General features: G+C 45.4%; 1 protein-coding gene across 5 annotated transcripts in view; it reads left to right on the top strand.

Annotated features, from left to right (window-relative positions):
- The window catches only part of LINGO3 (leucine rich repeat and Ig domain containing 3), a 229,308-nt gene that overhangs the window by 181,329 nt on the left and 30,132 nt on the right, over positions 1 to 17,847 (top strand). For all 5 annotated transcript variants that reach the window (XM_086947205.1, XM_086947206.1, XM_086947204.1 and 2 more), the window contains one exon: positions 460 to 565. The gene's annotated coding sequence lies outside the window, so the exon portion shown is untranslated. The remainder of the gene's footprint in view (positions 1 to 459; positions 566 to 17,847) is intronic.

The following is a 17,847-nucleotide window of genomic DNA, read 5'->3' as shown; positions in this document are numbered from 1 at the left end:
TTCTTTATTCAGATACAGCTGGCAGCATATTTCCAGAAACATCCATAGCCCTACGCGTTTCGGAGCTTCAGAGCTCCTTGTTCACAGGCAAACATGTAATTCAGCAGTTCGAGCAAACACCAGCCACGTAGTTTGTGATTTTGAACCTTTTCCAGTATGTAAGTCCCGGTGGCCTCCTGGTACTTGTAGTTCTGGCCCTGTGTTCCCTGATGGGTTCTGCCTCAAAACAAACATTCGTTCCTAAATGAAACCCCAAATGAGATTTATAGATAGATAGTTAGATAGATAGATAGATAGATAGATAGATAGATAGATAGATAGATAGATAGATAGATAGATAGATACAAATATATATTAGTTGATTTTGATATCCACAAAGACAAACTACTTTTATCAGCTAATAATAAAGAAAAAAAACAGAATATCTATGTGAACTTTCTCTTCTCTTTCATCCTCTAGGGACCGCCTGCCTGGTAGGTGAATTAAGACCACAGCACCGACCCTGCTCTGCTTCAAGCCCTCTCTCGGCACCCAAATGTGGGATCCTCAGCTCCGCTGTAGGACGGTAAGAGCCAAGCTGAGCACTGGGCTGTGGGAGACATGGAGAATCCGCTGACTGACAAGGATTTCTTACAGGTATCACCTTGTCGGTCAGCATTAGGGCTGCAGTACATGTTCACATATAAGGGCTTTGTAACATGCTATCCATGTTCTCTTTCATCTTCTATGATTATACTACTGAATAACAAAGATGGAAATATCGTGGTATAAGGAAAACGTTAAAAACGTTAAAAAAATATCAAAAACCAAAATATCAAAAGGTGGATATAGATTTACTATACCTAAATCCACCTACCCACATCATGGTACATATATTTGGAGATCGGAATAGAAAATGTATAATGATATACTTATTATACTTATTATACTTACCTTTCGAAATTTCTGTTTCAATATTTTGTTCTCGGTATTTCCATATCACAATACTCTGGCTTCGATATTCAATATCCTGCTTCTTTAAATTGAGTCCCTTTTTGAGGTTGACTAGATATTGTAAGTGAATCGCTGTGCTTGGGTTTGTATCCTGTGCTTCCATTTCATCTTCTGAAGATGACGTGATATTTGGAAGGTGTTTAGTATGGTGTTGGTTGTAGGACAAGCCACTCCTCTGAAGCCATCTGGATGCCATCAGCAGACGGGGGCCCAATTCTCTCTAAAATCAAGGTCTTGGGCCTTGTTGTTAGAGGGAGAGTGACATGAATATGTCACTTCTCTTAGAGCTGTCAAAATCCTTGCTCCGGCCCAAGACATCATGTCTGATTTCACCACACTTGTCCCTTAAGGGCTATGCCAGTTGCTTCCTCTCAGTTTCAATCGAGCATGAGGCTTAATTTGATCCAGTCCAACTACAACAATTAAAACAAATGATAGCTGTTTCCTATTGGAATAAAAATTGATCAGACACTTAATCACAACTGTACAAATTGACACAAAATCATGATATTGAAATGGCCGATTCTCCGTTACAAAAATAGAATTCTATCTATGTTCCTTCATCTTTCAGTGCATGACATCAGATGAGAGGTGAATCTTTCTTCCATGTTTTCCAGCGGAAGTATAGGAAGGTAGATCTTTTGCAGTCGGTGCTAAATTTAGAGATATTATATATAGAGTTTGGGAAAGGAAGAAGATTGTGGTTATCAATGTCAATTCATAACACAGGGCGTGATTTAGAACTCGGCAGACAGGATACTCGGCCACAACTTTGACGGAAATACCATTATATCCTATGGTATTTATATTTCGGCAGACTGGATATCCGTCACCATTGTGCTGGAGTAACCCGATCGTCAAGATCTAAATCAGACCCACAGTTCCTAATCCTGAGATTGAAGTCCTGCTTTTGAAGTTAAATTGTAACTGAGTCAAAAAGGGGAGCTTAGAACTCATTTCCAAATTTGTAATCCAAAATGTACACTTCAGTAGGATTTTGGAGTATTATCCTAACCATAGTGCAGTAGACAGTTAATCTGATACTAATGGTATTGAAGGGATCCTGGCACTGGCCTTTCTCCCTGTGTTCCAAGAGCATCTTTCGTCCCAGAGTGTCCACACAGAATTTGTTCCAATTTTAGCATCTCCTCCTGTCCCAGTATCACCTCTTATTGCCCCAGTATTGTACCTTTCAGTTCAGTTCATAAACTTTTATTCGGTTACCCATAGCGAAACCATAAAAAGTACAAGAATAAAATGTTACAATGCATATAAAAAGTCTCGATGGATATTACATTAAAAAAAACTTTTATCATTAAAAACCGTTAATTTAAAAACAGTTCATTAGGATGCTAAGCAGGAAAACGAGTAATTAAAAGCTTCAAGATTTACAGAGGGCTTTTAAACAGGATTTTAAAAAACAAGCTACACATTTAGCAATATGTTGGGAATCCAGAAACTGCAAGGCCAGATAAGCGGGCCGACATGTTCTCAGACCCAATTTCCGGAGTAAAGGAATGATCCACCGCTTGCGAGGAAGCTCATAATATCTGCAAAACAGTGTTACATGAATTGTAGACTGAGATGATGTACCATCACAAGGGCATTTCATAAGGTTATGCGACCAGTCCTGCTCTTTTGGGAAAGTAACTAGGTGGAAAAAGGAATTAAAACGAAACCTAGTCAAAACATACTTTTCGTGATTGGTTAGGTGAAAGGATAGATATGGTTGTACCTTTCATAGATTCCCATGCTTTTATATCATTCCTCGTCGTCGGAATGGGAGTCTCAGTATCAAAATAAAATAGCAGTAGGTACAAAAGAGAAAGAAAAAGACTTAGGCCTCATTCCCTTTTGTGTCATCTCCGCCTCTTTTTGTAAAAGAGACCAAACTTAGGCATCAGCCAATCAGAAGAGCCTCACCCCTTCAGAACCCTCCTGAAGGAACCTCAGAGCCTCAGATTTTCTACCGCACGTTGTGCTTAGGGAGTCTCCTTTGAGCTCTGCTCAATCTCTACTCTTTCAGTAGTTTTTTCTTCAGGATTTCTCTACAAATTGTTAGCTGTTGTTTCCAGGATGTGAGATAAGGAAAAGAAGAAGGCCCTTTTCAAGCCATGTTCCACCTGTGGCAAGAAAAGGCTATTTGTTGAGGATAAGCATAAGGATTGCATCTACTGCCTCTATCCTGATCATAAGGCTGCGGACTGCAGAATCTGCCGCACCTTTTCAACCAAGACCCTCCGGGACCGTGAGGGTAGGCTTCTTACATGGCTCCAGAAGTTGAAGTCTAGAAAGGACACAGTCTCCAGTGATGAGGACTCTTCTTCAGCGTCATCAGCTAGAAGGTCAGTCAAAAGGGGTAGGGGTTCCCCTTCTCCTTCTGTGGAACATCCTTCTAAGGCCTCAAAAAAGACCCCTAGAGAGTCTGAGAGCCAAGGTCCAGTTGAATCTCCTCACCATGGGGAAAAGGAGAGGGTAGGACCATCTACCCCTTCTTTGGGTGTAAAGACTGTTCCAGCCTTCAAGAAACCCTCTTCTCAGTCTTCTGGAAAGTCTGATAGAAATTCCAAGGCGTCGGTGATGAAGGCGAGGTCGAAGGAGCCTCCATCGGTGAAGAAATTGAAGCCTAAGCTTAAAAAGGTACCGTCGACGTGCTCGTCCACGGAGCAATCGACGTCGACGGGATCGTCGACGAAGATGGTGTCGACGGCAGTTGTAGCGGTGTCGACGAAGATTCCGACGACGACAGCGACCTTGATGAAGATTCCGACGACGACAGCGTGGTCGACGAGGATGTCAACGACGATAGCGACGACGAAGTGTTCATCGACGGTGATGACGACTGTTCTATTGACGAGGCCGACGACTGCAGTATTAACAACACCAATGTCGGCGGGATCGTTGACGATTTTATCATCGGAAAAAAGGATTACAATTTCAATGACCAGGATTACACCGGACATGACATCTCCTAGGAGAGTTACTCCCTTGCCTCCAGCTCTATCTTTAGAGGCGGATGAGGATGAGTCCGAGGATGATGATCAGGACTCTTATGGCTATGCAAACAGCCCATCCCAGATTCTGGTTAAATGCCAAGAGACGGATTCTGATGGAGAGTACAACTAGGAATGTGGTTATCACCATCATTCTGCCCAACCACAACAGTACTCGAGACAAGACATGGTGTCGGTACCATCGTCTCTCTTAAAGGACCTTCACAGTATGCTACAGGATTATAAGTCTAGGTGTTCACAACCTGCTGCTGCTGTTCCATTTGCTCAAGCCATGCCTGTTCCTGCGACTCCAGCAATGGCTGCACCAGAATTGCCGGCCCAGGAGTCCTCTCGGCCGCAGACTCCCACCGGTTCCACAGGAGTCTTAGATTCCAGTGAACACCAATGATGATTCCTCGGATGAAGATCAGAATTTTGATGACAGGACTGATCAAGATACCGAATGGGATGAATATGTCCGGATCCTGTGCACTCCCCGCCAGCTGATATAGGGGGATTTCATAAGCTAATGGAGAGAGCACCTGGGAGATTCAAACTATCTATGCCCTCCGTTGCCACTGAAGGTTTTTTATACGATTTTAAAGAGCCCTATAAGAAGACAACAAGATATATCCCTATTGTCCAGCATCTTTGGGATGAGGGCCTTAAAGCAATGAAAAATCCAGCGACAGTGGTCCCTGTGCTACTGCGCCTCGACAAGAAATACAAAGCGCCTGAAGATGGTCCGGTGTCTCTGACAGGACATCCAAGACCGGACTCGGTTATTTCTTAAGCGGCGCAGAGAAAGTCAGCCAACCCCTCAGCTCCATTGACAACTCCTCCGGATAAAGAAGGCAGGAGGTTAGATAACGCCGGAAAAAGATTCTCTTCCATGGCGAGTCTACTAGTGCGGGCGACTAATGCCTTGGCGATATTGGGAAGATACAATCGCCAACTATGGTGTGATGTTTCGCCGTACTTGGAGCAACTTCCTCCAGATGCAAAAACAGAGGCTAAAAAAGTTTTGCAAGAAGGTGAGGCTACATCAATGGAAATCATTGACTGTGCAATGGACATTGCCACAACGGCATTCCGCTCTTTGGCTGGAGCTGCGGTCCTTCGTTGCCAGGTATGGCTTAAGGCGACTTGGTTTAGACCTGAAATCCAGAACAAATATCCTGGATCTTCTTTTTGACGGAGAAGCATTATTTGGAAAATTGATAGATGACACTCTCCAAGATATTAAAAAAGATACGGAGACCGCTAGATCTATGGGTACGCTTCAGTACCGTAAGGCTTCTTTTAGAGGTTCCAGAGGCAAAAGCACCAACTACAGAGGCTCTTATCAACAGCAAAGGTACTCATCATAGGGCTCAGGTTCACAACAATACCGCCAACCTTATCAGCAAAGGCAGGGCCAGTCCTCGAATTTCTCGAGACCTAACAACAGAAGGAAGCAGGCTCGCCAAGGACGTGATACGTCCAAGAGACAATAGCGGCCTCCTGGCTCTTCCTACTATGCCCACCTCCTAAAGATCATCAGTAGGAGGCAGGGTGTCACAATTCCTTCAGAGTTGGTCCAAGATAACATCAGACCTTTGGGTGCTAAACATCATTCAAAAGGGCCATACTTTGGAATTCATACAAATCCCTCCAAGCCCCTTGCTGCCATTACATCGAAACATCTGCGTCTTCTGCGGCTCGAAGTTCATCAAATGCTCCTGAAGGGTACTATAGGTCCCCTCCGCTCAAAGAGGAGAAGGATTCTATTCCAGGTTCTTTCTGGTAAGGAAGACGCTAGAGAAATGGCGCCCCATTTTAGATCTCAGGGAGCTCAACACCTATCTCATCTCCCTGTCTTTCCAGATGGTCTCTCTTCAAGACATTCTACGTCTAATCAACCCGGGGGATTTCATGGCCACGCTCGATCTCGAAGATGCGTACTTTCATGTTCCGATTCACCCAGCACACAGAAGGTTTCTACGATTTACAGTAGCAAAGAGCCACTTTCAATTCAGGGTTTTACCCTTTGATCTTCGCTCAGCCCGAGAATATTCACGAAGGTGCTGGCACCAGTAGCAGCGTTTCTGTGGAAGAATCACTTTCAGGTTTTTCCTTACCTGGACGATTGGTTACTGAAGGCTCCCTCCAGGGAGGCCGCGAGGGATGCGGTCGAGGCTTGTACCAACCTCTTTCAGAATTTAGGTCTTACTTTAAACAAAGAGAAGTCGTCTCTGGTCCCGTCCAGGACAGCACACTTCCTGGAAGCCATCTTGAACTCGGATCTCAAGAAAGCATTCCCAACCTTGGAGAGGCAAGTAAAATTGCAGACCATGGTGCTAGACTTACAAAAAAGAAGGTGTCTTTCAGTACGCCGCTACAAATCTCTTCTGGGGGTGATTTTATCATGCATTCCTCTAATTCCACACTGCAGATTGAGGATGCGTCCTCTTCAGGAGCAGCTGGACATCCAATGGAAACAGATCCATGGGTCGTTAGACGACAAGGTGACCATCACCTCGGCAATGAAAAAAAGCGGCCTTGTGGTGGACAAATCAGGTGGTGACGACGGATGTGTCGTTGGATGGTTGGGGAGCAGTACTGCAGGACCTGCATGTCAGCGGGCATTGGTCTCCTCAGAACCGTCGGCTCCACGTCAATCTCTTGGAGCTCAGAGCAATCAAACTGGCTCTTCAAGCTTTTCTCCCTCGCCTAAGAGGTTCAAAGGTTCTCATCTGAACGGACAACACCACGGCCATGCATTACGTCAACAAAGAAGGAGGAGCCAGATCTCTCCCATTGTCTCAGGAAGCTCAAGAAATCTGGGAATGGGCGATCCTTCACGAGATATCTCTGCAGGCAGAACACCTACCAGGGGTTTTAAACGAGTGTGCAGACAGAATAAGCAGATTGTCCTCGATCAGTCACGAGTGGGAACTAAATCAGCGGATTCTGGATGAGATCTTTCAACAGTGGGGCAAGCCTACAATAGATCTATTTGCCACACCAACCAACAAGAAATACCGGTCTTATGCAAGCAGGCTTCACCACCGAGGATCATTGGGGAATGCTCTTTCGATAGCCTGGTCAAGGACATTTGTCTACGCCTTTCCCCCATTCAACTGATCCCAAGACTCATCAGGAAGATCAAAGTGGAACCTTGCAGGATGATTTTGATAGCCCCTGCTTGGCCAAGACAGTTCTAGTTCACGGAACTCCATCTGTTGTCGCTGGCTCCTCCTCTTCCCTTGAGAACCATTTCAGACCTTCTCACAATGTCCGAAGGACAAATTTGGCATCCGGATCCGGAGTCTTTGCACCTGACAGCATGGTTCCTGAGCAGCAAGAATTTATGAATCTTTCTACCTCTAATGAAATAAAAGAAGTTCGCTCCCAGGCTAGAGTCCCTTCCACGAACAAGACTTACCGTCTCAAATGGAAGAGATTTTGTATTTGGTGTAGAAAGGAAGGGGTTGACCCTTTTTCTTCAAAACCTCATCAACTTCTGCCTTATCTTTTGTCCTTAGCAAAGACTGGGCTGGCTCATTCGTCCATTAAAGTTAATTTGGCAGCAATTCTTCGATACAGGCGTTCTGACTCTGGACCTTCCCTTTGGTCTTCCAGGATAGTGAAACAATTTCTCAAAAGGGTTGTTCCAGGTCTACCCACCGGTGAGACCTCCGCCTCCTACTTGGCAATTGAATTTGGTCCTCACTCAACTCATGAAGGGCCCATTTGAACCAATACATCGAGCAGACATAAAATTCCTTTCTTGGAAATTGGCTCTCCTTCTTGCTCTCACATCGGCAAGACGCATTGGGGAGTTGCAGGCTCTTACGATCCAAGAGCTGTTCCTCCAGTTCAAAAGGACTACAGTAATCTTAAGAACGAACCCGAAATTCATACCCAAGGTTCCCTCGGACTTCCACTTAAATGAGCCGGTTATTCTTAAAGCTTTCTTTCCTCACCCTACTACACCAGCGGAAAGATCATTACATTCTCTGGACATACAACGGTGCTTAAAATTTTATTTGGAACGCACCAAGGGATTCCGTAAATCCTCCCAATTATTCATTGCTTTTGGTGGTCCTTGCAAATGTCTCCCTATATCAAAGCAAGCTATTGCGAGATGGATTACAAGTGCCATTCTACATTGCCATACTGCAGCGGGTAAGCCACTGACCAGCAAGGTTAGAGCGCATTCCACAAGATCAGTGACTTCTTCAACAGCTCTCTTCACGGGAGTGCACATCAAAGACATTTCCAGGGCTGCGACTTGGAGCAGTGTGCACACCTTTACAAAGCATTACTGCTTGGACTCCTTGCAACAGGAAGACACGGCTGTGGGCCAGGCAGTCCTGAGGAACCTCTTCCACTGATTGGTGAGCTTTCCTTTCTATCCCACCTTCCTTATTCTGCACATTTTGTATCTTCATGCATTGCTGGTTGTTACAAGGTATATTTATGCTACAAAATGTGTTTTTTATTGCTTACTGCTTGCTACTCTGATACAAAAGCATGGGAATCTATGAAAGTTCCAATACTGGGGCAAAAAAACAAGTTACTTACCTGTAACTTTGGTTCCCCAGTATTGGTAACGTTCATAGATTCCCATGCGCCCACCCACCTCCCCGAGGAAAGCTCAGCCTTCAGCAGATATGTTGACTTTTACACAACGGCTACGAAAATCTGAGGCTCTGAGGTTCCTTCAGGAGGCTTCTAAGGGGTGAGGCTCTTCTGATTGGCTGATGCCTAAGTTTGGTCTCTTTTACAAAAAGAGGCGGATATGATACAAAAGGGAATTAGGCCTAGGCCTTTTTCTTTCTCTTTTGTACCTACTGCTATTTTATTTTGTTACCGAGACTCCCATTCCGACGACGTGGAATCATATAAAAGCATGGGAATCTATGAAAGTTACCAATACTGGGGAACCAAAGTTACAGGTAAGTAACTTGTTTTCTTCTTCTTTCACACTATATTCTCCTGCTGTGGTGGGTTTTCCTCCTGTCTCACAGTTTGCTCCTGTCTTCCCGGTGGTCTGTTTTAGATACCCTACAGTAGTTCTTCCACTGATTGGTGCCTTTTCCTCAAATCTTCCAAAACCACATAACATTTGGGGATTTAAGGCATATTTTGTCATTTGTTTTACATTTTTAATGCAGTTTTCTAATTATTTTGCATTTTTCCTAATTTCTTTTCACTTTCTTCCACATAAAATCACGTTTCTTCATATGTACCCCAACGAAATAAACTAAAAACCATCCGGTGTTTCTCCAGAGCTCCTTGTAGAAGATCCTCAGACATGAGGATTAAAACTTACAGAAAGTAACTTGTTGTGTTTTAGTTTTACAACTTGGAGATGTCTTCCGGGATGTATACTTTGAGGGAAAATAGGTTTCGGCATTGATGCGGCTCAGGGTTTTACCATGAACTCACTGCCAGTGCTTAATTTGATTCCAGCACCGGCACTTGATCATCAACACCAACACCGGCGCTTTTCAAGAGCACCAGTTAAGGACACATTCATTTATGAATGGTACGGGGAGATTAAGTGATTTGCCCAGAATCACAGGATATTGAGTCGACGCCGAGACTTGAACCTGGTTCTTCAGCTCCAAAGTTGGCAGCTCTGGCCACTACACTACACCGTCTACCCATTTTCATGGTTAGTAGATAGTTGTGTTTTAGACGGCGCGAACAGGAGAAATGGGCCGGTGCAAGCTGCCTCCTGACAAGAGCACCAACACTTATTTTTTTTACAAATTAACCACTGCTCAATGCCGTCTCAGTACCAACTCATCTAGGTATTTTTTTAACCAATGGTGTGCACGCTAGCAGAAAATCCAATTATGACCTCAGATCTCGAGGGCATTATAGGCTCAGAGATGCTCTAACCCTCTCTGTACATTCCAGGCTTTTATTGAACCTTAAAGAAAGATGGCATTGCTGCTGTTTGCTGTCCAGAGCAGTCTGTGGAGGGTACATGGACAGAGCGCATCTGCCCCCAGCGCGCTTTGATGAGCTGAGGAACTGGCTGCTGTCTGACAGATTAATCCACCACGCTTCTCTCCTCGCTGTCAGCAGATTACAAATCTTCCCTATCCCAGGGAATGTCTTTCCTTCCTTACTTATAAGGGTATGATGCATTTTTACGCTTTCGTCTTAGCCGCTCGATAGCGTCACTGAGCATTGCTGCCATGGGGACAGTTTCAGGATTTTTATGCAAGATTGCAACTGTAATTGCATTTAAATAGCGCTTACCTGGGCTTTAAGTGGACCGGGTCTTGCAGGTGCTCAGCACAGGCAGTTCTGAAAAGCAGGTGCCGAAACGGGTCTCTATCGGCCTCTCAATTTTTCCCTTCACCCACGAGGTGAAAATCAAATCTTAACTCTGCATTGGTACCACCCTTCACTGCCTTTGTGGTAACTTCAAAGAGGCTTGTTATAGTTCTTTTACAGTCTCATCATTTGAGAACGGAAATATTGTCAATATTATATGCAACAAAGCCATAGTTGTTTCTTACGTAGCTTATGCAACTAACAACCATTGACAAAGCCAATAGTCCAGGCTTATTGTAGGTAACCTTACTTATTGCATTATATATCTGGATTCAATCACAGAAGTAGCAAAATGCCAGTCAGGTGGCACGCTATGCTAAGCACTGATTTTTAGCTTACCTGTTTTAAAGCCACGCCCTTTTGAGAGACACCCCAGTTTTTTCATCCCACTTAAAGACCTGGCGCTTACTACACCAGGCGAGGCGTTGAAGAGCTTTAGGACGGGCAGCACGGTTGCCTACATTGAAGGATTTCCCAGCAGACCTGGTGGTATTGACAAGCAGGTAGGGACTGGTGCAACGTCATTCACTTGTCAGGTTGGGCCTTACCTGTGACTGACTGACAGAGCTCTGCATGCCTTTAACCCCTTGAATGCTGGGGCTTTTCCCCTGCTGTGCTGGGGGGCGGGGGCGCGCACAGCGCCCCCATGCTCATGAGGAGCTCAGCTCGTCATGAGCCACGCCTGTTTAATGGAATACTCAGCACAGCAGGAGAATTAGCCCAGTGTGCGAGCGATCCACGGCCCATGACGAGCTCAGCTCGTTATGAGCACCGGAGCACCGTGGCTCATGACGAGCTCAGCTCGTCATGAGCATGGAGGGGTAAAAAGGACCATGTCTAACAGGAAGTCTCCCAGTTTCCGATGGACCGACGACACCTGGGTGCTAGTTACCAGCATTCATAAAGTGTCGAGGAACAGATGACATCCAATTAACTGCAGATTGCAAACATTTGGGGTGGAAATGGTTTTTGGAACCAATGGCAAATCAGTGGCACCATAGTTGGCATGGTTATTGGTGTAATTTCATTGTTCCCACTTGGTACCTTCCTCTCCCCCCGAAACTACATTGTTAAATAGAATGTGCCCACTGTGGGGTTCTGAAGCTTACCTTAGAATGTTGGGTATGTGAGGCACCCCTAGGCTGTGTCAGGAGTGGAGCAGTGGAGACGGTAACAGTTATATTTCATTTCAAACAAAGTTTACCTCAACCCATGAGAGAGAGAGGCCTCGCAGGTCAAAGTTTGCTCTGACAACCATGTGTGTGGGGTGACAAAGAGGTATGGGGAAACAGGCAGTCCAGGGTTCCCTCGGGGTTATGGTAAGCAGGATGTCACAAGGACTGGGCAGGAGACACGTTATTCCCCAGGTCTGTAATATTGCAGGGACCAATGTTCCTGCTGTGAAATGTGTTTATAGATCCAAAAAGGGAGCCTTGCATTTTGCCAAATTAATAATTGATGAGGCGGCCACTATATGGCGCCAAAGGCGGCACCTGCCCTATTTTCCCTGGAGATTTCTTTTTTTTATTTTACTTGGGATTAGGTGCTTGTGCCACCTGATGTAAACAAAAGGCGTAGAGCCCTATATGTAATTTTCAATCCAGGCCCGCAGAAACAGACTTCCTCAGAGCACAGTCCATAGAGGTAACTGTCCATCCTATTGGCTACTTATTTTGAGGTCTCTAACCCTTCAGACCGAAGTCGGAATACCGTTGTGCCTTTAGAGCGCCTGGAAAAGAACAAACGCATCTTTAGTATTCATTTGTTCTGCACGCAAGTCGTTATAACGACCTGCCTTAGCGGGCGCATTGGCAGAATGGTGTTGGATTTAAAGTCCAACACCTTCCCTACTATTGCGCCTACTGGAGTTGGAATAGTAAATTAACCTATTTCAAAATCCAGCTCCCCCCCCCTCTCCCAGGCAAATCGTTATGACGAGGTGCATGCTGAACGAATGCTTACTTAAGTTGCAATCGTTCTAATGGCGGCACTGTTAAGGCACAAAATAATTCAGCAATACTATCAGAAAATGCATTGCATTGCGTCACATAATTTGCCTTTCCTTGCTGCATAATTCAGTCAACCGTGCCGCATAATTTGATCCTAGCAAACACAAGGGGATGATGGACGGAGCGCTGAAACTTTTCAGACACTCACCCCCAGTCACAGATCTGGGTTGAACCCATCATCGTTCTTTAGCTCACTTCGCCACCCCAGTTCAGACCCAGCTATATGCAAATCAGTCTTGACCCTGTGCTTCATGGGAGCAGTCCAGCCCGAACTGCCAAGCCAGGTCTTGCCTGGACCAGAAACAGTACAAAAGGGGGTGGTGATGGACGGAGCATCTGAATCAATTAAACACTCACACCCAGTCAAAAGATCTGGGTTTAATCCATCACCGTTCTTTAGCCCACTCTGCCACCCCAGTTCAGACATGGCTATATGCAAATCAGTCTGACCCTGTGCCTCATGGGAACAGTCCAGCCCGAACTGCCAAGCCATGTCTTCCCTGGACCGGAAACAAGCTTCGGAGGACCTGTTTCTGGCATTCCAGCCGTCTTCAGCCCGACTTGCTTGAATCCAGTGGCAAAGTGAGCAAGGGACTCACGTCTGAGCATACCCTGCCACACTTATGGCGGCCAAAGGGACATAGCCATGTCTGAACAGGGGTGGCAGAGTGGGCTAAAGAATGGTGATGGATTAAACCCAGATCTTTTTACTGGGTGTGAGTGTTTGATTGATTCAGATGCTCCGTCCATCACCACCCCCTTTTGCACCGCTTATGGACCAGAAACAAGCATCCTGGGACCGGTTTCAGGGTAACAGCGCTCATCAGCCAGGCTAGCTTGAATCCAGTGGCAAAGTGAGCAAGGGACCCACGTCTGGGCATACCCTGCCAACTTAGGGCGAACAAAGCAAACACAAGGAGATGATGGATGGAGCGCAGTGGCCCTAGCTAAGCTTCACCAGCGATAGGATTTTCAGGACTTAGAATTCATTAGCGAGCAGAGGCCACCTCTGTCGGCTGTGACGCATCCCTCGAGTGCCCTGGGCGGCTGTTGGTCTCGACCCTGCTGGCCATATCGTGTGTTTTGCCTGGGACAGCCTCCAGCAGCAGATGGCATCTCAACAGGTCGCTCCCCCTGGCTTCTCTCCTCGGCCTCTGCCAGACAGAGCCCTCGGGCTGTAAAGACAGCCAGAGGACAACTGTTTTCACTTGGTCCCTGTCTTCTGTTCTTATGGAGCCTTTTTCAGCTCTGAGCATCAGGAACTGGCGATATTTATAAGCAGAGTTCAGAGCGCATTTCTGTCTCACAGGGCAGTTTTAGGCATTTTTGTGGCATGTCACGCGATTTTTTTTCCCTTTTTTTTGCAGTTTTATATAGCACAAACTCTACCCAAAGGTATTGGAGTGCTTTACTTGAGCACCAGTTACATTACACAAGGACACATTCTTTTTTTAGGAACGGGGACATTAAGTGATTTTCCCAGAATCACAGAATGTTGAGCGGTGCAGAAACTCAAATCCGGTTCTGAAGTGCCAAAGTTGACAGCTGTGGCGTCCGTTACGCCACATCATTTCCCTGGATTCATATGCTCGAGTGGACTTTCACCTATTCTCAAGGCACTGACTTTATATTTTGATTGCATTTATATAGTGCTTACTATCCCTGAAGAGGTGTTAAAGCGCTTAATGCCGGGCAGCACTCTACTCGAAAACCCAAGGTTAGTGGTTAGTCCAATATTATTGGTTATTATTGGCTATTGAGATCAGTTTTGTGTGTTTAAGATAACCTTTCCACGCATTCACCCCAGTTTCTTTGTGATGGATTAAATGAACTATATACTCTAGCGAGACCTCACTCATTCCCACTTCACTGACCTCATAAACTCCTGCGAGGCCTCACATTTTCTCACATCACTGACCTCATGCACTGCAGTGACTTCTCGCTCATTCCCACATCCCTGATGTCATAAATTGAAGTGATTGCTCACTCATATTCTCATCACTGAATTTATAATCTTCAGTGAGGTCTCACTTATTCCCACATCCCTGACCTCATATGCTACTACAATATCTCACTCATTTGCACATCACGTACAGTCATTAAACCTCGAACAGCTCGTTCAACGCTGCTTGTCCATCCCATGTGCTGCAGCGAATCTCGCGTATTCCCATGTCATTGACCCCATCTGCTCTACTGGATTGGCATTCATTCCCATGTGACTGAGCTCGTACTATGAATAGGGCTCCCGGTTTTATGGTATTTATTTTTTGGCCATTTCCGTCTGTATTTATCCATATTTATTTTTTGGCCATTTTATCTGTATTTATCCATATTTATTTTGGTTTTGCGTATAAACGATATCTATTTAACTGATTGACGAGTACTAATACTTTGATGTCTGTCTTGTTTTAGCTATTTAAGCTGACAAATAATACATAATGATACATACAGTGGTAAATACTAGCATTTTACCATACATATATGGTGGCATATGCCATTATTTAAAGAATTTTCATCCTGTTTTTTACTTTCTCTTGATGCCCATCTGCTCAGCCGGTGGCCTATAATTCATGAAACACAGCACAGAGAGTCACTTCAAAGAAGCACAATTTTGCTGTCTTTATCCACTTTCTAAAATAGATGCAGACAGAAAAAAAACATTGTTTTCTGTCTGTAAAAATCGGTAAACACTGAAAACAGGAAGCCTTAATTATGAATCAGCCTATCTCACATTGCACTCCTGTGGTGCAGCGGAGTCTCACTTACTCTTATGTTCCTTCATTGGTGTTGAGGATGAGCTTCAAACACGAGAGTGCACACTGCAGCGGTGTTTGTAGGTCAGGAGCAGCTGGGACGCATCTTCTCGGAGTCAGGTTGCTTGGAAATGTATCCCACAGCCGAGGTGTGCAGCAGCACAGTCTCCTAGGCTACTCCAGTACCCACAAACAACACACCGTAATCCACACAAGTAGCAAAGGACAGCAACCAATTGTGAATCAGACCCTTTTGGGGTTTCTCGTTCAATGCCCCTCACTGGTCTTGGGTGATCTAGTACAGTCAGTGATTGATTTGCAAAAAAAAAGTGCTAGGGGTCTTCTGCGGCTTGTGCCACCCCTTGCCCCTACTAGCACTGCCAGTGATAGTAAAACTCTACTACTAACCATCACACTCCTACAAGTGTGACCATTCGGACTGTTCCAGGCCCCCAAAGGTACACAAATGGCTTGGGCAGCAGATAATGGTCTTGCACAGTCACCCAGGAAGTTCCTCTTTAGCCATGTGTAGTCACCCAGGAAGTAGCTCTTCAGCCTTGCACAGTCACCCAGGAAGTTCCTCTTCAGCCATTTCTAGTCATCCAGGAAGTAGCTCTTTAGCCCTGCACATTCACCCAGGAAGTACCTTTACAGCCATGTTTAGTCACCCAGGAAGGGGAAATGGGTCATGAGAAATGCGTCTATGAACTGGAATGACATTGGTAACAAACGCGGATGTTGTTGAACTCTACAATGGCAATGCGCCTGATGTTGTTGAGCTTACAGAGGTTTGTAATAAGCTGGATAACCTAATAAAGGTGGCACCGCGTAGAAGGCGAGAGCTGGAACAGGAGTTACTAAGCCCATTGGGGTTTGTGGACTAATATGTGGTCCCGTAAAGCCTACTGCCAAAGCCTTTGACGTGTGAAAGGACAAACATTACTGGAAGAGCATGCATCTGGTGTGCACAGAAGGGTAAAGTAAAGAGTGATGGTTGGTGAGGTGTGATGCTCACGACTTGAGCAAGAACTGAGTCTGTGCTCAGTGCTTAATTTTGCTCGGCTCCTGCACTTAATTGTCAGCACCGGCTCAGGTAACAGCTCCAGGGATGGATGGGCCTTTGCAGTCAGGCATCATAAAATCTGATTCCCCATAATCCCCCAGCCTACGTTCCTTCCTCTTCCTGTCTAAGAGTTGCCTTTTAAGAGGCAGAGATTCAAGCTTGGAGGTCACAGCACCGCCCACAAAGCTAAGTGTGAAATGTATCCTTTTCCCGGAAACCTCACATTCTCTTGATCTGCTTTTCTGCCACAAATTAATCCCCCGTGGTAAGAAGACACACTGATGTCCAAATGCCGCGCTGACAGATGGCCAAATGGAAAGCAAATCGCAATTTTTGGCCTGGAAATAACTGCAGTTCCATTTCCCTTGGTTGCAGCGGTTGTAAAAACGTACACAGTGTTCCTCCAACCCTTGTTTATATTCAGCTTTTGGTGGGTTTCTCTGATTATTAAAAAAGTAACTGGGCCAGAATGAAGATTGAAAATATTTTTAGTAGATAATCCCTCCACCACAGCAAAAAAATGTTCCCGGCAGGGCTTATGGGCCCGTTAGATCCTGTAGCCGAATCCCTAATAGGATCGTCAGCGGAAAGGATTAGCTCAAAGCTAGCACGCTATTCTGCACATACCCACAGCTAACTCGAGTGATGGGGCAGAATGGTGAATGTTTTATAATCTTGGTGGGATTTGTCTGCAGGTATGATGAGTGCACTGATTTGTCTCGCAAGGGCAATGGAGAACCCTGTCCGCCAAACTCGATCCACCAGCCCAATTCCTTGACTGCCTTTACTCAGTCTATCAACCTTTAAATTAGGTCCTATGTGAGTTCATCTGCTCTTCCAAGGGTGCAACTATGCTTGCTATTCAAAGACTAAGTCTATATTAAACAAGGACAGCCCAAATAGTGTGCAATCTCCCATTTGGTCTCAAAATGTCTCTTTTTCGAATACATTTTCAAGGGCTCGTTTTGAGGTCCAGACAGACCACCGAGCCCACAGTGAAGCAGATGCCACCAAATGATGCTCGCCATACAGGGCCAGCCCATTCAAGAAGGGAGTGGGGTTTGCCCACTGAGGCGGCTGCCGCCAAGCCAATGTGACCCAGGTTCAGGGAAACTGCGAGCGGCTATTCCACATGCCTATGCAGCATAGAAGAATTCTTGTCCTTTAATGTAGGCTCCTGAAACATATCATAAACTGGGTGAGATGTCAACTGCCCACATTAGAAGTGTTCCTGACATGCTGGAAGTTTTCTTGCAGTAAACCAGGCATGCTTTTGTGTGGTGCCATGCAAGACCACCATGGTTTAAGTCACTCTTGCACAGAGGTGCCAAACCAACTTGCTTAAATTGAGTGATCAGTGTGATCAGTGGCAGCATCAGCAACACCGCGGAGGAGCCACCCCATTGGCGGACCTGTAGTTGGACTTTACCAGCAGCGAAGCAACCTTTTCATAATAGGATGGAGATTAAATGCCAATTGTCTTTTTGTTAGCCATCCAACCTAACATTTTAATACTTTTATAACCAAAATGCACACAACTTTACATGTGCATTTGCATGTAGGCGGGCATTGGAAATGTTTACGAACACCCACATTGTGTAGTCCTCTATATGAGAACTATCGTTCATCTTCCCTGGGACCAGCTAGGTCTCACTAAGCTACTAACAAAGTGAAATCTGTCCACCTGATACTTTCCA

This window comes from Lissotriton vulgaris, chromosome 12 (genome assembly GCF_964263255.1).
Source record: "Lissotriton vulgaris chromosome 12, aLisVul1.2, whole genome shotgun sequence".
NCBI classification, from domain to species: domain Eukaryota; kingdom Metazoa; phylum Chordata; class Amphibia; order Caudata; family Salamandridae; genus Lissotriton; species Lissotriton vulgaris.
This window is presented reverse-complemented; position numbering and strand designations above follow the sequence as displayed.